This window comes from Prionailurus viverrinus, chromosome B2, assembly GCF_022837055.1.
Source record: "Prionailurus viverrinus isolate Anna chromosome B2, UM_Priviv_1.0, whole genome shotgun sequence".
In the NCBI taxonomy this organism is placed as follows: Eukaryota; Metazoa; Chordata; class Mammalia; order Carnivora; family Felidae; genus Prionailurus; species Prionailurus viverrinus.
The window spans coordinates 65681937-65707504 of record NC_062565.1 but is presented as its reverse complement, the minus strand read 5'-3'; the positions used below and the strand labels follow the sequence as shown (position 1 = coordinate 65707504).

At 37.4% G+C, this 25568-nt stretch overlaps 1 long non-coding RNA gene across 1 annotated transcript in view; it reads left to right on the top strand.

The window, feature by feature from the left end:
- LOC125165459 (uncharacterized) overlaps window positions 1-24676 on the top strand; it is a 71583-nt gene extending 46907 nt beyond the window's left edge. The window contains exons 2-3 of the long non-coding RNA XR_007152113.1: window positions 10233-10277; window positions 24647-24676. This is a non-coding gene — a long non-coding RNA (uncharacterized LOC125165459). The remainder of the gene's footprint in view (window positions 1-10232; window positions 10278-24646) is intronic.
- The last annotated feature ends 892 nt before the right edge of the window (window positions 24677-25568 follow it).

Here is a 25568-nt window from a genome sequence, read left to right as displayed (position 1 = left end):
GAGAAGTGTCGGGGAGGGAAAGATGAGTTCCCATCGTCCTCTCAAAATGAGAAATAATTATTGTTTTGGGACTGTGCTTTAAAGGAGATTGTGTCTTTCTGACTGAATAGATGAACTCTGCAGTGGTTTCTTCTGAGATGCAGGTCCAGCCTTTTGCAAGGAGTCTGACCTTGTAAATGTCCCCTGCTTTTTAGTAGATAAAGTTTGCCAAGGACTCCAAACACTTCCACAAAGGCCACCCTCATTCTCCAAACACTAATCTCATTTGTTAAGTCTCTGCACAGTGACATTTTGTTTTTCTGTGGGAAGAGAAAATTTTCTACTGGAGAGCAAAAGCAAGGAATAATTGTGTTAAAAGAGTAACAGATTTCAATGTTCTCAAATGGCTATTCATCTGTATGTATGCTACAATATCTATATTTTCACATCTGTAAACATAGCAGATGTGAAAGACAAACTACACTGCATATAATCTCTGTGCATCAACTCACACCACTGAAGCGTTCAGCCAGGCTACCAGGACTGATTCCAGGAGTTGGTTCTAATCTCACCTTTCCCTGGTGCCAAGACACTGTTTACACAAACTCCCTGAAGCATGTTATTTATTGAATGACCCTTGGGGGGCGGGGGGCAGGGGCGGCACAAACAAGTGTAGGGACTTCATGGATCATCTTTTGTTTTTCATTTATTTTTTAATGTTTATTTATTCCTGAGAGGGGGGGGGGGATACAGAACATGAGCAGGGGAGGGGCAGAGTGAGAGAGGAACAGAGAATCTGAAGCAGACTCCAGGCTCTGAGCTGTCAGCACAGAGCCGGACACAGGGCTCGAACTCACAGCTCGTGAGTTCATGACCTGAGCCTAAGTCAGCACTTAATCAAGTGAGTCACCCAAGTGCCCCTCATGAATCATCTAATTAAGAATTTTTCTAATGTTTACTGTTTTCTTGGTATCTTTGCCTCACTTTTTCACTTTAACTCTTTCTCTTAAGCATCACTAGGGGAGAAGATATAACCCCATGTGGGACATTAGATGCCGGTTGTTTTATAAATTAAAAAAATCTATTTCAGTGATCAACACATGTTTTATTCAGTTAAGCTCTCATATAGTTTTCCAGAGTATAAACATTTAGACATCAATATTTTCATTATTAGCAGTAATGAAAATACTGTCATTTATATTTTGTTCTACATGAAAACACTGTCAGAAGCCAGGTTAGTGATTTTCCATAACAGTTCTTGGAGGAGCATTAGCAAGAAAAATCTTTATCTGAATTTTAACCGTGTAAGAAATCATTCTTGTTATTTTTATTTTCTTTGAAGAGTTCAATTATAAATTGAACTGTATGGACAGGGTATCATTTTTATACTATTTTTAAAAGATTAGTCTCTTCCACTGAAGGAAATTTTGCTCAAATGAAGGGAAAATAAATGCACCCACATGTATATTCAGGGCTGCTCAAAATTACTTCCTGGTTTGGAAGAAATTGTGTGTTTTTGAGTAACAAAACTGAATTGGCAAAATGAAAAAAAATGAACCTTAATTTTTCAATACCTGGACAATAAATAAGAAAGGATACTACTACTCAACTTTTGCTTCATCTTATTTTCTGACTCATATTTAATCAACTTAGCTTTTGATCCTCTCCCTATTATTTAGTGATTTATAAATAATGTTTACAAAGATGAAACTAAAAGGGACCCTATGTTCCTTCTGCAGTGTGAGAAATCTTGCTGATTTAATGGTGTTCTCTAATTTATGTTTACAAATAAAATGTTCAAGTGCAAATGTTAAATATTCTGTTTAATAATTTAAAATGCTGTCTCAGAGTTAGAAGGTACATATCTACAGAAAATTTTTTTCTTAATATCCTGCTATCCTTTGGTGGTATGGATTTTCATAAACCCTATCTAGAGACATGTGTGTGCCTGTTTGAATGAACACACACACACACACACACACACACACACACACACACGTTAGAGGTACAGATGTACATTACACAGCAGTTAGTTCCCAAACTTTCAGATCTCAACATCTTTAATATCAAACATTTCTTCTTACCTCCATGATAATAGCTGAAATCTATTTATCTACTGACTAAGAAGATAGAAAACCCACACAGGATTAACCTAGGGTGTCAAATACATTTCTTCATTCACTGATAATATTACTGTACACATGGAGTTACTGTCCATGTGTCCATGTCCACATGGAATAGCTCTTAGTACCCACTAAAGTCCATGGCATACAGGCTCAGAACAATTCTTAAACAGAGACATTTAAGCAATTCTTTTTGAGGGCCATATAGAAAAACTTCCAAAAGATTCCATAATGGAAAAAAGTATAAACTCATAAGATAAATATGAACTCTGTATTGTTCAGGTCATTTTATCATGAATCAAACTGTGAGCCCTGCTTTGAGCTCTGCTTCGGGCTCTGTCCTGATTCCGGCTTGGGATTCTCTCCCTCCTCCTCCCCCCACACGCTCTCTCTCTCTCTCTCTCAAAATAAATGCATAAACATTTTTTTATAAATAATCTAATTACTAATAGAAAAGAAACAAGACTTGCCCATCTTTCTAAATTATTTTTCTAGACACAGAATGGTCTCCTATATTCTTCATTTAGCCATTCCTATGCCATTCTTTTTTTTAATTTATAATGAGTGTTTATTTTATAAAAAAGGAAATTAGTTACTTATATCAAAATTTGAGAATAAAATTATAATTGTCTCAAATTTTCATTTTATTTTTTAATTATTTTTATTTTTATTTTTGTTTGTTTCATGTTTTCATTTAAATTCCAGTTAGCTAACATATAGTGCAATATTAGTTTCAGGAGAATGTTAATGATTTATCACTTATATATAACACCCAGTGTCATCACAAGTGCCCTCCTTAATGTCCCTCACCCCATTAACCCATCCGCCCACCCCCTATCCAGCAACCCTCATTTTGTTCTCTATAATTAAGAGTCTTTTTATGGTTTGCCTTCCCCCCCCCATGTTCATGTTTTGTTTCTTAAATTCCACACGAGTGAAATCATATGGTATTTGTTTTTCTCTGACTGACTTCACTTAGCATAATACACTCTAGCTCCATCCTTTTTTTTTTCTGAAATTTATTGACAAATTGGTTTCCATACAACACCCAGTGCTCATCCCAAAAGGTGCCCTCCTCAATACCCATCACCCACCCTCTCCTCCCTCCCACCCCCCATCAACCCTCAGTTTGTTGTCAGCTTTTAACAGTCTCTTATGCTTTGGCTCTCTCCCATTCTAACCTCTTTTTTTTTTTTTCCTTCCCCTCCCCCATGGGTTCCTGTTAAGTTTCTCAGGATCCACATAAGAGTGAAACCATATGGTATCTGTCTTTCTCTGTATGGCTTATTTCACTTAGCATCACACTCTCCAGTTCCATCCACGTTGCTACAAAAGGCCATATTTCATTTTTTCTCATTGCCACGTAATATTCCATTGTGTATATAAACCACAATTTCTTTATCCATTCATCAGTTGATGGACATTTAGGCTCTTTCCATAATTTGGCTATTGTTGAGAGTGCTGCTATGAACATTGGGGTACAAGTGGCCCTATGCATCAGTGCTCCTGTATCCCTTGGATAAATTCCTAGCAGTGCTATTGCTGGGTCATAGGGTAGGTCTATTTTTAATTTTCTGAGGAACCTCCACACTGCTTTCCAGAGCGGCTGCACCAATTTGCATTCCCACCAACAGTGCAAGAGGGTTCCCGTTTCTCCACATCCTCGCCAGCATCTATAGTCTCCTGATTTGTTCATTTTGGCCACTCTGACTGGCGTGAGGTGATACCTGAGTGTGGTTTTGATTTGTATTTCCCTGATAAGGAGCGACGCTGAACATCTTTTCATGTGCCTGTTGGCCATCCGGATGTCTTCTTGAGAGAAGTGTCTATTCATGTTTTCTGCCCATTTCTTCACTGGGTTATTTGTTTTTTGGGTGTGGAGTTTGGTGAGCTCTTTATAGATTTTGGATACTAGCCCTTTGTCCGATATGTCATTTGCGAATATCTTTTCCCATTCTGTTGGTTGCCTTTTAGTTTTGTTGGTTGTTTCCTTTGCTGTGCAGAAGCTTTTTATCTTCATAAGGTCCCAGTAATTCACTTTTGCTTTTAATTCCCTTGCCTTTGGGGATGTGTCCAGTAAGAGATTGCTACGGCTGAGGTCAGAGAGGTCTTTTCCTGCTTTCTCCTCTAAGGTTTTGATGGTTTCCTGTCTCACATTTAGGTCCTTTATCCATTTTGAGTTTATTTTTGTGAATGGTGTGAGAAAGTGGTCTAGTTTCAACCTTCTGCATGTTGCTGTCCAGTTCTCCCAGCACCATTTGTTAAAGAGGCTGTCTTTTTTCCATTGGATGTTCTTTCCTGCTTTGTCAAAGATGAGTTGGCCATACGTTTGTGGGTCTAGTTCTGGGGTTTCTATTCTATTCCATTGGTCTATGTGTCTGTTTTGGTGCCAATACCATGCTGTCTTGATGATGACAGCTTTGTAGTAGAGGCTAAAGTCTGGGATTGTGATGCCTCCTGCTTTGGTCTTCTTCTTCAAAATTCCTTTGGCTATTCAGGGCCTTTTGTGGTTCCATATGAATTTTAGGATTGCTTGTTCTAGTTTCGAGAAGAATGCTGGTGCAATTTTGATTGGGATTGCATTGAATGTGTAGATAGCTTTGGGTAGTATTGACATTTTGACAATATTTATTTTTCCAATCCATGAGCAGGGAATGTCTTTCCATTTCTTTAAATCTTCTTCAATTTCCTTCAGAAGCTTTCTATAGTTTTCAGCATACAGATCCTTTACATCTTTGGTTAGATTTATTCCTAGGTATTTTATGCTTCTTGGTGCAATTGGGAATGGGATCAGTTTCTTTATTTGTCTTTCTGTTGCTTCACTGTTAGTGTATAAGAATGCAACTGATTTCTGTACATTGATTTTGTATCCTGCAACTTTGCTGAATTCCTGTATCAGTTCTAGCAGACTTTTGGTGGAGTCTATCGGATTTTCCATGTATAATATCATGTCATCTGCAAAAAGCGAAAGCTTGACTTCATCTTTGCCAATTTTGATGCCTTTGATTTCCTTTTGTTGTCTGATTGCTGATGCTAGAACTTCCAGCACTATGTTAAACAGCAGCGGTGAGAGTGGGCATCCTTGTCGTGTTCCTGATCTCAGGGAAAAAGCTCTCAGTTTTTCCCCGTTGAGGATGATGTTAGCTGTGGGCTTTTCATAAATGGCTTTTATGATCTTTAAGTATGTTCCTTCTATCCCGACTTTCTCAAGGGTTTTTATTAAGAAAGGGTGCTGGATTTTGTCGAAGGCCTTTTCTGCATCGATTGACAGGATCATATGGTTCTTCTCTCTTTTTTTGTTAATGTGATGTATCACGTTGATTGATTTGCGAATGTTGAACCAGCCCTGCGTCCCAGGAATGAATCCCACTTGATCATGGTGAATAATTCTTTTTATATGCCGTTGAATTCGATTTGCTAGTATCTTATTGAGAATTTTTGCATCCATATTCATCAGGGATATTGGCCTGTAGTTCTCTTTTTTTACTGGGTCTCTGTCTGGTTTAGGGATCAAAGTAACACTGGCTTCATAGAATGAGTCTGGAAGTTTTCCTTCCCTTTCTATTTCTTGGAATAGCTTGAGAAGGATAGGTATTATCTCTGCTTTAAACGTCTGGTAGAACTCCCCTGGGAAGCCATCTGGTCCTGGACTCTTATTTGTTGGGAGATTTTTGATAACTGATTCAATTTCTTCGCTGGTTATGGGTCTGTTCAAGCTTTCTATTTCCTCCTGATTGAGTTTTGGAAGCGTGTGGGTGTTCAGGAATTTGTCCATTTCTTCCAGGTTGTCCAATTTGTTGGCATATAAGTTTTCATAGTATTCCCTGATAATTGTTTGTATCTCTGAGGGATTGGTTGTAATAATTCCATTTTCATTCATGATTTTATCTATTTGGGTCATCTCCCTTTTCTTTTTGAGAAGCCTGGCTAGAGGTTTGTCAATTTTGTTTATTTTTTCAAAAAACCAACTCTTGGTTTCGTTGATCTGCTCTACAGTTTTTTTAGTTTCTATATTGTTTATTTCTGCTCTGATCTTTATTATTTCTCTTCTTCTGCTGGGCTTAGGCTGCCTTTGCTGTTCTGCTTCTAGTTCCTTTAGGTGTGCTGTTAGATTTTGTATTTGGGATTTTTCTTGTTTCTTGAGATAGGCCTGGATTGCAATGTATTTTCCTCTCAGGACTGCCTTTGCTGCGTCCCAAAGCGTTTGGATTGTTGTATTTTCATTTTCGTTTGTTTCCATATATTTTTTAATTTCTTCTCTAATTGCCTGGTTGACCCACTCATTCGTTAGTAGGGTGTTCTTTAACCTCCATGCTTTTGGAGGTTTTCCAGACTTTTTTCTGTGGTTGATTTCAAGCTTCATAGCATTGTGGTCTGAAAGTAAGCATGGTATAATTTCAATTCTTGTAAACTTATGAAGGGCTGTTTTGTGACCCAGTATATGATCTATCTTGGAGAATGTTCCATGTGCACTCGAGAAGAAAGTATATTCTGTTGCTTTGGGATGCAGAGTTCTAAATATATCTGTCAAGTCCATCTGATCCAATGTCTCATTCAGGGCCCTTGTTTCTTTATTGACCGTGTGTCTAGATGATCTATCCATTTCTGTAAGTGGTGTATTAAAGTCCCCTGCAATTACCACATTCTTATCAATAAGGTTGCTTATGTTTATGAGTAATTGTTTTATATATTTGGGGGCTCCGGTATTTGGCGCATAGACATTTATAATTGTTAGCTCTTCCTGATGGATAGACCCTGTAACTATTATATAATGTCCTTCTTCATCTCTTGTTACAGCCTTTAATTTAAAGTCTAGTTTGTCTGATATAAGTATGGCTACTCCAGCTTTCTTTTGGCTTCCAGTCGCATTATAAATAGTTCTCCATCCCCTCACTCTCAATCTAAAGGTGTCCTCAGGTCTAAAATGAGTCTCTTGTAGACAGCAAATAGATGGGTCTTGTTTTTTTATCCATTCTGATACCCTATGTCTTTTGGTTGGCGCATTTAGTCCATTTACATTCAGTGTTATTATAGAAAGATACGGGTTTAGAGTCATTGTGATGTCTGTATGTTTTATGCTTATAGTGATGTCTCTGGGACTTTGTCTCACAGGGTCCCCCTTAGGATCTCTTGTAGGGCTGGTTTAGTGGTGACAAATTCCTTCAGTTTTTGTTTGTTTGGGAAGACCTTTATCTCTCCTTCTATTCTAAATGACAGACTTGCTGGATAAAGGATTCTTGGCTGCATATTTTTTCTGTCTAGCACCCTGAAAATCTCGTGCCAATTCTTTCTGGCCTGCCAAGTTTCAAAAGAGAGATCAGTCACGAGTCTTATAGGTCTCCCTTTATATGTGAGGGCACGTTTACCCCTTGCTGCTTTCAGAATTTTCTCTTTATCCTTGTATTTTGCCAGTTTCACTATGATATGTCGTGCAGAAGATCTATTCAAGTTACGTCTGAAGGGAGTTCTCTGTGCCTCTTGGATTTCAATGCCTTTTTCCTTCCCCAGTTCAGGGAAGTTCTCAGCTATTATTTCTTCAAGTACCCCTTCAGCACCTTTCCCTCTCTCTTCCTCCTCTGGGATACCAATTATGCGTATATTATTTCTTTTTAGTGTATCACTTAATTCTCTAATTTTCCCCTCATACTCCTGGATTTTTTTCTCTCTCTTTTTCTCAGCTTCCTCTTTTTCCATAACTTTATCTTCTAGTTCACCTATTCTCTCCTCTGCCTCTTCAAGCCGAGCTGTGGTGGTTTCCATTTTGTTATGCATTTCGTTTAAAGCGTTTTTCAGCTCCTCGTGACTGTTCCTTAGTCCCTTGATCTCTGTAGCAAGAGATTCTCTGCTGTCCTGTATACTGTTTTCAAGCCCAGCGATTAATTTTATGACTATTATTCTAAATTCACTTTCTGTTATATTATTTAAATCCTTTTTGATCAGCTCCTTAGCTGTTGTTATTTCCTGGAGATTCTTCTGAGGGGAGTTCTTCCGCTTGGTCATTTTGGATAGTCCCTGGCGTGGTGAGGACCTGCAGGGCCCTTCCCCTGTGCTGTGGTGTATAACTGGAGTTGGTGGGCGGGGCCGCAGTCAGACCTGATGTCTGTCCCCAGCCCACCGCTGGGGCCACAGTCAGACTGGTGTGTGCCTTCTCTTCCCCTCTCCTAGGGGCGGGATTCACTGTGGGGTGGTGTGGCTCGTCTGGGCTACTTGCACCCTGCCAGGCTTGTGATGCTGGGGATCTGGCGTATTAGCTGGGGTGGGTAGGCAAGGTGCTCTGGGGCAGGAGGGGCAGGCTTAGATCGCTTCTCCTTAGGTGATCCACTTCAGGAGGGGCCCTGTGGCAGCGGGAGGGAGACAGATCCGCTGCCGGAGGTTTGGCTCCGCCGAAGCGCAGAGTTGGGTGTTTGCGCGGAGCGAGCAAGTTCCCTGGCAGGAACCGGTTCCCTTTGGGATTTCGGCTGGGGGATGGGCGGGGGAAATGGCGCTGGCGAGCGCCTTTGTTCCCCACCAAACTGAGCTCTGTTGTCAGGGGGCTCAGCAGCTCTCCCTCCCTTTGTCCTCCAGCCTTCCCGCTTTCCGAGCAGAGCTGTTAATTTCTGACCTCCCAGACGCTAAGTCGCGCTTGCTGTCGGAACACAGTCCGCCCGGCCCCTCCGCTTTTGCAAGCCAGACTCGGGGGCTCTGCTTGGCCGGCGAGCCGCCCCTCCGCCCCGGCTCCCTCCCGCCAGTCCGTGGAGCGAGCACCGCCTGGCCGCCCTTCCTACCCTCTTCCGTGGGCCTCTCGTCTGCGTTTGGCTCTGGTGACTCTGTTCTGCTAATCCTCTGGCGGTTTTCTGGGTTATTTAGGCAGGTGTAGATGGAATCCAAGTGATCAGCAGGACATGCGGTGAGCCCAGCGTCCTCCTAAGCCGCCATCTTGCCGCAACTCTGTTTTTCTTGTTTCTTAACAAACTACACTACCTCTTTATTATAGTAGCTCAACACAGGGTAATGTTCTGCTCTTCTAGTAGGACTTACTAACATCTTGGTTAGCCAGATTTTACAATTCAATAGGATTATGACTTCTTTTCATGCTCCAGAATGTTACATGTTTACAACAGATTAATTTTTTTAAACTATCAATTAAACCAAACTGGCTTAGTAGAGCTAAGGAATGCATACCCTAAGATTTAACAGTCTCTCCCAGGTATAATGCTAGAGGAGCTTCCATACATGTACCAGGAAACAGATAAATGTATGTTCATAATTTGTAATAGCAAAAACAAAACAAAACCTGAAATAACCTACAGATCCATTAACAATATAATGGATAAACTGTGGTATATATAATGCCACAGAATATTATTAATCACAAAGGAAAAACCAATAGCTACACACTACTTGGATGAATCTTAAAGGAATAATGGAGAATGAAAAGAGCAAGTCATAGAAGAATGCACATAGTCTGACCATTTCATTTATATAAAGTTCAAAAATGGGCAAAACTAAACATAACATTGTTGGTATACACACTAATGGTAAAATTATAAAGAAAAACAAGGGAATGATTAACACAAAACTCAGGTTAGAAGTTAACTCAGGAGGATGGTTGGGGGATGTGATCTGAGAGAGGCACAGAGGAGAATTCTAAGGTGCTTGTAATTTATTTAAGATGGCTGATATGTACACGTTGTGTATTAAGGAGAGTACTGCTGTGTGTATATTTCACGTTTTTAAAAAAAGAATGTACAAGAGGAAACATGTAAAAGTACAGGTTTTTTTTTGCAGATTTTTTCAGATTTTTATCACCAACCCAAACTTTGATGATTAAAATAGATGCAGACTTTTCCTTCGTATCCAAATTTTTGTATGTTGGGAAAAAACTCTACAGGTTTGATGTAGGTTCTTCTGTTTTTATTCTGCTTTTTAAGAAGTAATAATTTTAAAAGGTCCTTCTTCTAAAATCCATTGCACTCTCTCATACGGATTCTTAAATGAACCCAGGAGGACAACTTGTACAATATAAGTTGGGATTTGTACCAGTATTTCACAGGCAGTGTGAAACCCCTGCTACCTCTCAAAGAAAAAATTGATATGGAGCTCAAGTTCAGAGACTGCAGACCCAGTCTTTTTTTTTTTTTTTTTTTTAAGGTAAGAATAAAGTCAAGTGGAAGAAGTCTGGAGTGCTTCATCCAGGTACGTTTGAGAATTGCCTCAGGCCATGGAAACTCGAAGTATGTTGAAAAGAGAAAGAAATCCTTACAGTGTTCTCATTCAATTCCCTAATTTTATATAGAAGTAAACCAAAGCCAAAAGAAGTTAAATTAATTATGAAAGTTACTCAGGGAGCTAGCAAAAAGCTAGCATAGAACTCAGCTCTCATTTTATTTAAATCTAGTGACCAGTGTTACAGTAGAGTGATTGGGCATGGGCCTTTGAGTCAGGGAGACTTGGATTCAGATCCACCTCTTCCATTTACCAACTGTGTATTTGGGCAAATTAAATTACCTAACCTCTCAGAATTGTAAAATGTAAATCTATGAAATAGAACTCTGTTCTTATTGCACAGGGTTTGTATGAGAATTAAATAAAGTCATACACATATAGTATTTTGTACAATGTCTCATTCTTAGCAAGTGCTTGACAGCTATTTATTGCTATGACTAAAAAAAAGTTGACTTGTAATCAATTCTGAAGCTGGTATTAGTGTCTTGAATGTTTTATAAACCATATAACAAACTGTTCATACTTTCCCAATTACAAGGAAAGGGCTGTTTAACATTTCCTTCTAGAATCTTATTACATGTTATGTACAATAAGTCAGACACACCTGAGTTCAATTCTTGCTCTCATTTATTGGCCTGTTACATTTTCTGAGTTTCAGTTTCTTTCATTATACAATAATATGTACAGAAAGATTGTGTGAAAATTACATGAGGTGACTGATAAGAGAATGCATAAATATTTTCTTCTTTTTATATATTTCTTCATAAATCACTCTTCATTCATAGTCAAAAGAAGGAGAAAAATTAAACTCTGATTCCTGAGATAAAATTTTTATGGCACAGTTGTAATATTAGCAGAAAGGAGAACCTGAAATCTACAAAGAACAATATAAATATTCACATTTTGACTCCTGATGTGTGCCTTGCCCACCACTTTAACCTATTTGCCAAAAGTATTACTGTCAATTTGTTGAGTGATATTTTTCTTTAGGTCAAATTCTTTATATTAAAATGGAGGTGCATAGAAGGAAATTTCTTTTCCAGTCAATATTGTTTTACTACAATGTACACAATAATTACTCGTACCTATTCAAGCAGTGTTTTTAATTTCACATACAAAAAAATGAAAGACCATAACAGAGTATTTGACCTACATATAGATATATATACCTTTATATCTGGAAATGTGTCTTAGTTCTAATATTTAAGACACATAAAGAACAATCCTTCAGAGATACCTGCTGATAGAGTGCATGCTATATGTTTTAAGATCAAATATCAATATCAGGACATATCTACAAATATAAGGAATACTGTTGTCCTATAATTGACACACAACAAAATTCATTTTGATGAAACATCTTTGATTGCAAAGATTCATGAAATCATACCATGCCAGTGATGAAAGAAATCTTAGAAAACATCTGACCCAAATCCTGATATTTCAAGTGAGAAAGCTGAAAACCTCGGAAGCAAAATTACTTGTGCAAGTCACACAATAAGTTTGTCAAAAAATCTAGACTGTACCTGGAACCTGACACTCTACTCCTGAGGTTTCCAATAGCCTCTAAGGCCCATGGCCAAGGGCTATGCCATAGAAAGTCTTCCCAGAGGTTGCACTCAATAACAGAATATCCCTTACCTTTTCCAATTATGAGTGGAGCAAGGATTGAAAAAAGTAAGATAGAGATCAAACACCAAAAAAGTGGAAAATCTTGAACTGGCCCTAGATATATAATTTTTCCTCCCTAATTTAATCCCAGTAAACTAGCATCATAGTGAACTTGGTAGGAGAACTACCATCTTGGGCCACATTTCCAGGGAAAATTCCAAGCACTTGTGGTTGAAGAAAACGGGAAAATGAATGAAATGGATTTACTGTTGGGTGCTGAAGTTTTGAGATAGGAAAGACATGTGTCACTATGGAGAAGCTATAAAATGAACAACATCTATTGTATAACAAACACCTATTGAGATTCTGTTATGTGCAAGCCAGGCAGTATACCAAGTACTTATAATTGAAAGATGAATAAGAAAATAGTGTACTTAACTAGCATAACGTTGTATTTAACTAAAGAAATTTAATAGCTCGCGTGATGTACAGAAACACTAGGAGCTGACTTTAGGCATTAATGTCTTTCTCTAGGGACTTAGATGATACTTTCAAGACATTCTCTTTTTCCCTTCATCTCTTATCCCATCCTCTCCTGTAAGCCTGCCTCATTATCTCAGGCTTTTCTATACATAAGGAGCATCTAAGTCACATCCTTATACTATCTGACTTGAGGAAAGAAAGCACTTCTTTCTTTCCAGATTCATATATAAAAGTCCCAGCAAGGGTGCTTGAGTGGGTCAGTCGGTTAAGCATCCCACCCTTGATTTTGGCTCAGGTCATGATCCCAAGGTCATGGGATCCAGCCCATGGGATCAGGGCACAAACTGAGAAATTCACAGACCACATAAATAAGCTATGAACATTTCCCTTCCCCTACGAAAATCTGTAAAAACACAAGGAAGGGATGAGGGAACACTGTTTAAAAGTAAATTTAAATGTTAAAGAGAATTTATTAATGTAAAAAACTAGTAATAAAAATGGTAATATTATATATTCAAAATAATTGCATTAATAAAGACTGAAAATTCAACATGTAGCAAGGAGAAATAAAAATATTTTAAACATTTGTTTCAAATTTTCAAAAGATATTTTATTTTTGTGTTTAGTAATCAGAGAAAAAGAGGTTAAAGAGGATAAAAAAAAGAGAAAAATAGGAAAAAAGAGAAAAAAGAGGTTACTTTTACAAAATGCAGGGTTAAACATCAGCAAAATGAAAAATAAAGTATATAGCTTTCAAAATTATAGGAAAGCCCAAATCAAAGGAACAAAAAAGAATAACATATATATCAAAAGAGCAAAGATAAAGAATTCTCTAGAAGCAAAAAAAAACCTAAAAACAAACAAAAAAAACCACACACACAAAACTCAACCCAGATATCTTAGAACTGAGTGACAGAAAGTTTTAATATTTGTTTTTTTAAATATAAATAGCTTAAATATCCCTAATAAAGACATAAAGAAAAAAAAAAAGAAACCACTCATATTGAGTCAAAAACAATGTCTACTGATAGGCTAAGCATGAAATATATCAAAAAGTGATAACAAGATATCAAATATAAGGATAGTAGGTAAAGGAAGAAAAAGAAGGAAGAAGTTACTATCAGACAAAAAATAATGCAGAATAAAAAAATGTTAACTATGGTACTAAAGTGACTGTGTTATCTCAACAGCGTCCAAATCATTATGTAGGTGTAATTTTAATGAACATTAATGAACTGAATATGTCACAGTGAGATACATAAAGGAAGAAAAACCACTAAACAATAAAAGGAAACATTTATAGAAATACGTAACTGGAGAGATTTTTAACACATTTTCCTTAATCTTTGACAAAGTAATATGACCACAAATAAGCATTTGAGAGATCCATAATCCCAGAGCACCTGGGTGGCTCAGTTGGTTAAGTGTGCATCTCTCGATTTTGGCTCAGATCACGATCTCTTGGTTTCTGAGATCGAGCCCTGCATAGGGCTCTGTGCTGACAGCACCATGCTTGTTTGGGATTCTCTGTCTCTTTCTGCCTCTCTGTCTCTTTCTCTCAAAATAAATAAACACTAAAAAAAGAGAGGGATATAATCTGAATAGTACAATTAGATTTAAAATATCTATATTGAACTTTTACCATATAGAGAATGCATCTTATTTTCCATTGTCTTCAGAACATCTAAAAATTCTTAGTCCAGAAAAAAAATCTTAATTCCAAAGCTGAAAATGTACAGCCCAAATATTTAGCACAATGAAATGAAAATGAAATTTTATTTTTTAAGTTTTAACTGTGGCAAAAATAATGACTTGGAATTAATCAATAATCACTTGGAATTTTCATAAACAATTATAGGATTATGAAGAAATTAAAATGACAAAGCCTTTTTAGAAATCACCAAACCAAAATACTATATACAAAAACATACAGCCTGTAGCCAAGCTAAAGTCAGAAGAAAATATATAATTTAAATTCCTTCATTAAGTTATAAAGAATAAAAACAGAGGCGCCTGGATGCCTAAGTTGGTTAAGCGTCCTACTTACTCAGGTCATGATCTCACGGTTTGTGAGTTCAAGCCCCACATTAGGCTCTGTGCTGACAGCTCAGAGCCTGGAGCCTGCTTAGGATTCTATGTCTCCTTCTCCCTCTGGCCCTCCCCCACTCACACTTTGTCTCTCTCAAAAATAAATAAACATTAAAAAAAAAGAAATAAAAATTAGTTAAAAGCATAATGGTAGATTTGATCAATAAACCTCAAAATTCTCACTAGAAAGTGAGATTAAAATAACCAACTCTCTAGCATAGCAAATCCAGAGAAAGAGAAAGAAAACCATATGAACATTAAGAATGAAAAGTATTAAACAACCACAGATTGAGAGCGATAAAAGTTTTAGGAACACATGATATATAATTCTTGGCCAATAAATATAAGGAAATTGGTAAAATGGATAATTTTTCTCATAAAATTAGCTTACATGAAGAAGAAACATGAAATAAATTAGTAAACCAAAAAGAAGTGAAAAAAAGTTGCTCAAGAACTCTCTCTTCCTCAAGCAATTGGGTTCAAATGCATTTACAGATAGGTTTTAGTTTGAAGAAAAAAATGACTCTACAATATTCAGTTAGTTCTGAAACATAAAATAGAAGGAAAATTCCCTATTCTTTGTACCAGGGTATTGTAATGCTGATATCAAAATATAATAAATAAATAAATAAATAAATAAATAAATAAATAAATAAAATATAAATTTATAAATATACATAAAATATAAATATATTATATTTATATAAATATATAAAAATATATAAAAATATAAATTTTATAAATAAAATGTTTCAATATACAATATAAATATATTCATCTTTACATGAATACCTTTAAAATATAATCTTTAATAAATATTTTAAAATTTTTGATTATGACTTTTATGGAGGAAGGGGCCCACAAAGCCAAAAGTGGCTAAGGGCCATGAAGGTCATAACAAGCCCTGCTTGCTTAGTGATGGCTAGACAACCATTCAGAGCAATATTCAGGCTTAGCAGAACTGTGCCAGAGACATTTCTCTGTAATTTATCAGTGTGGAAATATGAGCACCTGTTTGAGATTCTTTTTCTCATTCACAGATTTACCATTTCCCACACATCTCAGTGTGTCTCTTTGAGAACTGACAATTTATTATTCTTTGTAAAAATATCCCAAAACACAGGAGTTTTATAATCTAAAGCACAATATGCTTTGGCATCATTCCATAACAGAGCCTGCATGAGGTGGGTACTCAGGTGGGCACAGCCCTGGGGCAGCATCAAATCGGAGACTGAGCAAAAGCAAGGCCTGGGAACCGTGTCCTCAACTCCACCTTGGCACCGCGGCAGGCGATATTTTACTGCCTCCTGTTCTTTCCACTAAATCCCTTTACTGTCATTCATCAAGATGTCTCTTTCGCCTAGAAAATTATAGAATTAAATCTGCAGTTCATGGAGGGAAGTACTTGCTCTCACAGTTCTAAAACAAATAAGAAAACCCAGAAGAAATAAAATTTTAAAGGAACAGAATACCCTCTCCCGCCCCCTTAACCAATAGCATCATTAACATCTTTCAGCCCCAGACCCACAGTTTTAATTTTATCTTTGAGCTCTTCCTTCCAAATCACTGCTTTTTCGGGTCATATATGTAAAATCAGAAGAATTCCTCTTTCCTCCTCTTCCTTAAAAGTCCTTATGTATCTTACATTGTTTATTTGTGATATTGTCTAAACTCTCAGAGAAGGGAAGAACTGCCACTGAAGCAAAGAGGATGGGTCCTAGGCCCAGTGTGAGGACATGGGTGCAGCTGAAGCCAGTTTTTAAAGGATAAATAAGATAGTCCGGTATTTAGGCCTTTATCTACAAAATAGCTGGCAAAGAAGCTGTGTACATATAATTAGGAACTAAGCTCCCAGGAAGTGTATCCTGTAGTCAGAGGAGTAATAACAGTATCTAACTTTTCAGGGTCGTCATATAGGTTAGAGAAAGAATAACATAACCTCTTTGCAGAAGACTTAATATTACCAGGTGCTCCAGAAACAACAATTACTACCAATATCACTATTATTGGCATCAGACAGTTTATTGAATCAAAATCACTTTCATGTAGTTGCTCCCTAACTTACAAATCGATTTTATGTAAATATTCCGCACATACTTATCTCATTTCTTCAGACTCTGGGGGGCCAGTATTCCCATCCCCACTGTGTGTGTGTGTGTGTGTGTGTGTGTGTGTGTGTGTGTGTGTGTGTTTACTTTTATTTTTTTTCCATCCCCAATTTCATAGGAAAGAAACTAAGATTTGGTAAATTGAAATGACTTGTCCTAATCACCCAGGACTATTTATTCCAAATCCTGTGTGCCCTTGCTTATAACAAGTTAGGGATCATAATTTTAAAGGCCTGTTTTACATGCATTATAAGTGCTTTTATATTTGTTGGAACAGTTGCCACTTGCATTTTCCACTGAATAGTTGAAGAGATTTTGTAATAACTCTTTTTGAGTATCTTGTATCTCCTCTTTCCACAAGGGAGTGATTGAATTGTTAGCCATCAACACAGTATTGTACATTTTGCTAAAATGGAGGAGTCCAGATTGTGACTTTATTTTATTTTATGTTTATTTATTTTTGAGAGAGAGAGAGAAACAGAGCACAAGTTGGGGAGGGGCACAGAGAGAGAGAGAGAGAGAGAGAGAGAGAGAGACATAGAATCTGAAGCAGCATTCACAGAATCTGAAGCAGAGAGAGGGAGACCCAGAGTCTGTCAGCACAGAGCCTGAACTCACAAACTGTGAGATCATGACCTGAGCCAAAGTCAGCCGTTTAACCGACTGAGCCACCCAGGCACCCCTAGATTAAGTGTGATTTTAGAGTTTAGAATGTAATAGAACAAGGGGTAGTTTTTTTTTTTATTAATCTCTACTCTATATGTATAATGTTTCTAAAATTGATGTACCTAACACTCTGTACTTTTTACCTTTCATACAATGCTCTTAATAGAATAGAATCTTCCTCTCTATCATTGGACTTAAGACTTTACTTTTGCAAGTATTAGATACAAACTGTTAGATACAGTTAGATACCGATTTTTGTTGATTGCCAACCTCTAGCACTTATTTCATCTTCCGTTATTGCTTTCTTTCTTGTCTTCATTACATTTTACAGGATGACTGTCAATTTTCTAACATCGTTTAAAATATTACTGATTGTGATTTCACAATGAAATTCTGAATTTACATGAAGGCTGTAAACCAAGCATCTGAATCAGAAATGAAGACTCCAGGATCACACCTGGAGAAAAGTTAACCAACAGCTAAAACCAAATTGCTAAAGTATAGTATATTGTCTGTCCGATTACTGGAAACGGGGGCAAAATCTATAGCAAGATCTCAGAACAATCATAGAATCATCTCAGAGAAAGTATAGATGTGAGAATCAGATCTATCGGACTAAACCCACCCAGTTAGTTAGGAACAATTTACTTGTTTTAGCAAAGGAAAATGCTTCTCTGTTTTTCGATACTTAGGGATAAGGAGCTGTATGCAAGGATGGATGATAGCAAGAAAAGGTTGAGTGAATCTAGGAGCAGCTGCTCAAATTCAATGAACCGAGGAATAAATTAGGGCAATCAAATCAAAACCAGATAAGGCCACACAGCTAAGCTAGCGAAACAGCCAACAGCTATGCCAATAAAGCAGTAGGATGCTGGCCCTGAAGCAACAGTTGTCCCTGAAAGTGTCATGTTCTGGTTCTGTAATACCAGCTGCACTGCACAGTGGTGTTGTTCAGACATCTGGGGGCTTCAGTCCTGAAACACAGAGCTCGTCCTTTTATTTACAAGCAACAGATGAATCCTAGTGATGTACACTGAAATATGCTCAAACTGGTACGTCCTCAGAGCTCTAGAAGCCCAAGCGAGGCTCTGCATCACGTTAGAGGACTGTAAATGGCTCCCTCTGAGCTCTGCGTCTCTTTCCATAGCAGCGGCAGTTTGATCTGCTCCTTTGATTTGTGCTGTGGTGCCACTAAACACCACAAGCTGCCACGGAAGCCTGAAAACCACTGAGACAGGTTCTGTTTTCTTGATCTGTAGGGAACAGAGAATAAAAACAGACACCTCCAAAGATTATTTATTTCTCGTCTTCTGTTTTACATGGGGGGCATTGGAAACAGGAGCTGTGTGTGTGTTGGAATGGGTTTAAGCTACTAGTTTAGAGGGCTGAACCCGTGGCTGTGCCAGTTGCACGGTAGAGGGACCGTGAAGTCCTCAGAGTTGGTGAAAGCAGAGTTTTCAAGTCAGAGTAGCAGCCATGCCCTCTCATGTTTTCAAGTATGTACCACATCCTTCTTTTTCTTTGACTTTTTAAAATCCTGGTTTATTTAAGGGAGGCTTTTCTTCTTCCCCTTCATCCAGAAAACTGTTCCTGTTATTTTCTAAGGTAGTTCTCTAGCTGAAGTGCATGTAGCCATTGCCTGACTCACTATAAATAGTTCAGTTTTACATGCCTGCCAGAAAGAAATGCAAACAGGCACACGTTCCGTAACTCTCTATATTTTCTCAAGCCTTGCAGGGAGTTCAGGCCTACACTATGTCCTTTCATGTATTATTTTACTGGCTCACCCTTATTTTTCCACATGGTTCAAAATCACATTCTTTTAGGCACCAGAGTAAGAATTCTGGCATTTCTGTCACACAAACCGAAACCTTGTAAAGAAAACTTTTGCTTTCTTACTAGATAGCTATAATTTTTTAAAAACTTCTTGGCTTAAAAAACAAAAACAAAGTGACTCTTAACTTCTTATATGATTCCTTGTTCCGGGAATGCTATAAACCAGAGTTTGGCTAACATTTTCTATAAAGGGACAGATAGTAAATATTTTTGCTTTTGTGGGTCACAGGGTCTCTGTTCCAACTACCTGACTCTGCCACTGTAGCTTAAAAGCAGCCACATAAATGAATGGGCATGATTTATTCCAATAATACTATTTATGGATACTGAAACTTGAATTTCATTTTATTTTTACATGTCATAAAATACTATTCTTCTTTTGATTTTTTAACCAACCATTGTAAAAATGTAAAAACCATTCTTAGCTTGTAGACCTTTCATAAACAAGCGGCAGGCCAAATTTGGTCCAGGGGTTGCAGTTTCCTGACCTCTGCTATAAATGAGTTTTTTTCTTTCTTTTTCTTTCTTTCTTTCTTTCTTTCTTTCTTTCTTTCTTTCTCTCTCTCTCTCTTTCTTTCTTCCTTTTTTAATTAGAGAAAGCCTGTGCTCCACACACACATTAGTGATACGGCATCATAACTCTATGGAGAAAATACTTATTTCCTATGAAAAAGCTGTAAGAACAGCAATTAAACCCTGTGGATTAATAGCAAAATATCAAGAAACTACGTTTAATTTTTCAACCTCTTTAGCTATATGAATGCCTGGTGTACATTGCTTGAATAAATCATCAAGCAACATTTATGGATTATATCCAGTAAAGAGATAATGGTGATGAGATTTCGGAATTAAACTTTCTGAAGTTATGTACAGCCCTGATAATTCAGTAAGAAGGTAAAACTTTCCCTATAAATACGTCAGCTACTTCTACCTTCCTGTATCCCCACCTCTAGTGCTTTTGTTTTTAGTGGAAGGGATTCTTCATTTTACTGGCAGTATCCTCCTCCTGACTTAGCTGTATAATGAAGCCATCAGGGACAGCAAACAGCTCAATGTAAGATTGATAGCTTGATTATAGCATGACTAGCCTAATTGTTCCTATGAATAATAATGTGCATTTCATTTGCTATTTTTTCAGCTAGTCTCATAGTTCATGGCCAACAGGCCTATTTCTAGATTCCAAGGGACAACAATTTTGAAAACATTTTTAGACTGCTGCAATACAGTTCAAGATGATAGCACCTAAAGACAAATCCATACTGAATCTTACAACTACAATTCATGATTGTTGTTGTTGTTATTATTAATATTATATTTTTTTTGAGAAAGAGAGTGTGAGTGGGGGGAGGGACAGAGAGAGGAGAGAGGGGGACAGAGGATCCAAAGTGGGCTCCACACTAACAGTAGCGAGCCCAACGTGGGGCTCAAACTCACAAACCACGAGATCACGACCTGAGCCAAAGTTGGGTGCTCAACTGACTGAGCCACCCAGGTTCCCCACTATTGTTATTATATAAACAATGAGACCATTTAGAAAAAACAGACTCCTTAAAGCAAGACAGTTTGTTTCTGGATGGGGTTCATTTAACTTAATATAATTCAATAAAATATTCATCTTTGTTTTTTTTCCTAAGAAGCAAAAAATTGGTATTTGATCCTGAGCTAAGCAGGGACAAGTACACAATTCCTATTAGTGTCATTATTGTTGATGTCATGTGGCAATCTTAATAGGCTGTGTGTCTTTGGTATGTATCGCTTGCATTTAACACTACAATAAATACTTATATATTTCTCCTCCCCCATTTTCTCTATTTTAATGTTATCTATTACTTTTTAAGTTGACAGGTTTTATATTTTCCTTAAAGCCCAAATCTGATCTTACTTTTCCTCTGCCTCAAAAATCCAATATCCATTCACTTAAGTGAGAATTAAGTTCAAACATTTAGCCAGCTGCTCAAGTGTCTCAATAATCTGATTATTTCAGTTTACCACCTTCAATTTTCACAATATTCCTTCTTCACCATCCTTTGACATCTCAATGCATCCATACTTTTGTCCAGGTGGTTACTTCAGGGCTGCAGGCAAGGACATTCTCCTTCACAGCTGCCTATCGATGTATCATTTCTCTCTCAACGCCTAAGTCAAATCTCTACTCTTCCAAGAATTCTTAAAAACTCAAACCAAAGATATACTCTTCTTCCCTTAGATAATCATGGTTATTCCCAGACTATCTTGGAAATAAATTTTTCACATAAGATAGGTAGATACATAGATCAATTGATTGATCCCTTTTCTTCCAGGCTATAAGCCATGGAGGATAGGTATCTTGGCATGTTCTAAAGCATCTGCTATGGTGTTTTACATACATAAGAACAAAGGAATCATGATTTCTAGAGTAGGGCTTTGCAAGGATGCATCATTTAAGAATCTGCTGTCATCATTACATGATTTAGGTCTTCATTTAAAACAATGTATTATCATGTGGTGCCTGGGTGGCTCAGTGGATTAAGAATCTGACTTTGGCTCAGGTCATGATCTCGCAGTTCGTGAGTTCGAGCCTGGCATCAGGCTCTCTGCTGACAGCTTGGAGTCTGGAGCCTGCTTCAGATTCTGTGTGTCTCTCTATTCCTCCCCTCACTTGCTCTCTGTCTCTCTCTCTCAAAAATAAGTAAACATTAAATTTTTTTTTTTTAAAAAAAGACCATGTGTTATCAGAGACTGCTGAGGACATAAGTATACGTCTTATAAGCAGTTTTAATTAAGCCAAGAATTTTATTGGGGGGGGCGGTACAAAATGAAAACAAAATAAAAACAAAACCTTATAATTTCAAAACTTCCAGTTATTTTCTATGTATAAGAACTAAGTCCTGGAAATCTCTTTTGCTTCAGATGCTTTATTTTAGGTAAAATATTGAAATTTAAAAAAAATTTGGTATGGAGGGGGTCGTATTGTTTTGTTTTGTTTATGCATAAGTAAGGGAAAACCCATACTAAAATGGAGATTGAAGAGATTTTGTAGCTCTGAGAAGAAAAACATTTTCATTAGAGGAAAAGAATGGGATCAGAGAAAAATGGTTTTTGAGGGATCTATATAAGCTAACTCTGAGCTAATGGGAAAGAGACAATGGAAGAGCACATTATTCTCCACACTCTTTCCAAAACCCAGACTACTCTGAGAACCAAAGACTGGAAGCTTTGGAAACTCCGAGAGACACAACTTTGATATTTATGTATTCTCACAATGGGCATAGTCAACAATGTCTGTGGATCTCCATAGAGATTCACGGCCAATGATAATGGACAAGTGGGAGCTGGAGCTAAAGAACAAGATGGAAAACATGGAACATGGGCTGCAGCTGACAGACTAGTTGCCAGTTTCATGCCAGTTTCATCCTCCTTTTGGAGACTCTAACAATTAACTGTTAAAGTCTCTGAAAAGGATGGCATACTGACATCACAAGAGGGCATGTGGATCTTAAAAACTGATATGACATCATTTTGTAGACAAAGGCCAGAATATACAGTTATTTAATAAGTTTGTTTTTATTTTTGTTTAATGTTTATTTATATTTGAGAGAGAGAGAGCACAAGTGGGCAGGGAGGGAAGAGACGAGGGACAGAGCAAGAGGGAGACACAGAATCCGAAGCAGGCTCCAGGCTCTGAGCTGTCAGCACAGGTCTGATGCAGGGTTTGACCCTGAGATCATGACCTGAAGTCCAATGCTCAACCAACTGAGCCACCCAGTTGCCTCAATAAGTTTTATTTAATAAAAGTCTATCAATGTTGACTTGAATTCTGGATGACCAGAATTGTTATTCTAGTGTAAATGCCTCACATAACAAACTCAGTCAGTTGAGTGTCCACTCTTGATCTCTGCTTGGGTCACGATCTCACTTAAGTGAGTTTGATCCCTGTGTCAGGCTCTGCACTAACAATGCAGAGTCTGCTTGGGATTCTCTCTCCCTCTCTCCACACCTTCCTCGCTTGCACTCTCTCTCACTCTCTCAAAATAATAAATAAACTTAAAAAAAAAAAAAAAAGAAACTCTTCATTCATCATCCTAACACACCCTATTGAGACATCCATAATGCACTGTTTTCTGGCTAAACAGAAATACGCAGGCCCAGTCAAGGACACAAACTTTGGTAATTTTATATTTTAAAAGTAAACATTGTACCTACTTAACCACTTAAGTCTTCAAGTTTACACAAAATGTTCTTAGAGCTAGGAAAAGAAGTGCTGTGGTGGCCACTTATGATATGTGAGTGTATATTCTCCTCCCCGTACTACCCACAAACACAACTGGTTTGTGGGTATACTTAAGTCTGTGAGTGTGTGCCTGGCAACAATAAAAATAAAAAATAAAATAAAATAAATATTACTAAAATAAATAAATGAATAAATAAATAAATAGTACTAAAATAAAAAGTACTTAGTTTAAGAAATGCTGGTGAGGATGAGGAGAAACTGGATGACTCATACATTGTCGATAAGCATGTAAAGTGGTACAGCCACTCTGGAAAACTGGCAGTTTCTTATAAAAATACATGTATAACTACTGTATGACCCACTAGTTGCTCTCTGGGGGCATTTATCCCAGAGAAATGAAAATGTATATTCACACGAAAACATGAATACAAATGTTTTTAGTAGTTTTATTCATGATACTCCCAAACCGGAAGCTACCTCTTATCTGCTACCTCAAGTCCAGATCTGGAGTTTGAGGAATGAGGCATTCATTTAGCTCACAGTGTAGGGTAGACTGGGGGACAGTGCAGTTTAACATTCCACCACAGAAACACCCCAGAGTTGCCAACGAGACAACACCAACAGCCTAGTTCCCCACCTTCAACACCATATTTGTTTTTTGAAATTTTGGTCACATTAGATACATTAGAATTTCATTCCATTACAATTATTTTAAAATTCTATTCTATATGTTAATTTACAGGCATACACACATGCACACGCACACATGCACCTACACACCCCAAGACAAATATGTAGGCATATAGAATTTTGTTTTATATGAAAAGAGATAGTTAAGAAATACAGCTAATTCTCAAGGCTCCTAAATGCCTTTCACCTCCATTTCTCTGCTACTGTGCAGAGAAATAATAAGAAAAAGAGATCTATCAGCCAGACATATCAGTCTATTCCAATATGCTTTCGATTTTAATTTTAATCAGAGTCCATGTAGGCTATCAATATCTTTCCTCTAATTTTCTTTCCTTGATTTTAATTACGCTTCTTAGGGAAATTTCTTTTTTTCTAGAATATTTTCACATTATAAGTATTCTCTTCACATATTAAAAGCAAATTTTTAATCCAGTTACATTTATGTATTCTCACTGGCCACTTAAAAAAAGACTGGTTTTGGAGGAAGACAGAAAAGAAGCGTAAAAGCAATGCTGATTTTTATGAATTTTCAGTCTGTTTTTTTCTATATGTTGAAAATTGCATTTTTGCTTTAAGGGGCAAGTAAGAAGAAAGGAAACTATATTTTTCCTAACAGGCTGCTTAATAAGTTTTTTTTTTTTTTCCAGGAAAGGAAAAAAGCAGCTTCAAGCCTGCAGTGATGGATCAAAGTGTCTAAATTACCTTCCTCAGGAGGACTCTATAGGGTCTGCCCGCATTGGTGGGCTGCCTCCCTACATAGCATGGGGCACGTTGCTAATGTCAGAGCAGCTATGTTCCTTCTCCCTTCAGTAGCCAGATATTTCTGGATGAGATCATTAAGTAAACAGGATTCACTGATTGGGTGTTGGGTCCGGCCACTTTCCAAATGCTAATTTGGATGACAGGCTGTGATGAGCACAGTGGCATTTTCAGTGTGGGTCACTTCTGTCCCCTTAGTCTCAAGCTGACTTTAGAAATGTTGTGCTTACATGGAGTGTTGGCACATGAGAGATGGAGAGAAATGCCAACAAATCCTTTGACTTTCTCCCTCAGGAGCATGAGTCATGATGGTTCAAAGGAGGAGAGACTTCACAGCCTGTATTCTCATTGTCTTCTTGTTGCACTCCTGCAGTGCTCTTGGCCAGGACCTGCAGCTTGCAAAGACCCAGAGCTGAAGACCTCCTCACTACTCTTGGCTTGGCTCCCACAAATCAATTTGAAGGCACAGTCAAGACTGATGTTAGAACGAATAAAATACAATGAATAAAGGTAGGGAAGATAAATAAGATTTCCCCAATGTCTAGTTATGTGTTAGTACACGTGCTTGTAAGTAGAGCCATGAATACAAGCAGAGGCATTCACAGAGGATTTGATCTATGACTGTAATTTGTATTTAGACAGGAGTATAAACAGAAAAAAAATTGTTAGAGGGAACAGTTTATGTATAAAAGATGGGAGAAGAACGTGTTGATTTCAAGGTCAAAATGGGAGAGAAAATTGTGGGAGAAAAATCATCTTGTTAACAGCAAGACAGGGTAAAAACTTGGTTGTGGAAGGATATAGAAATAC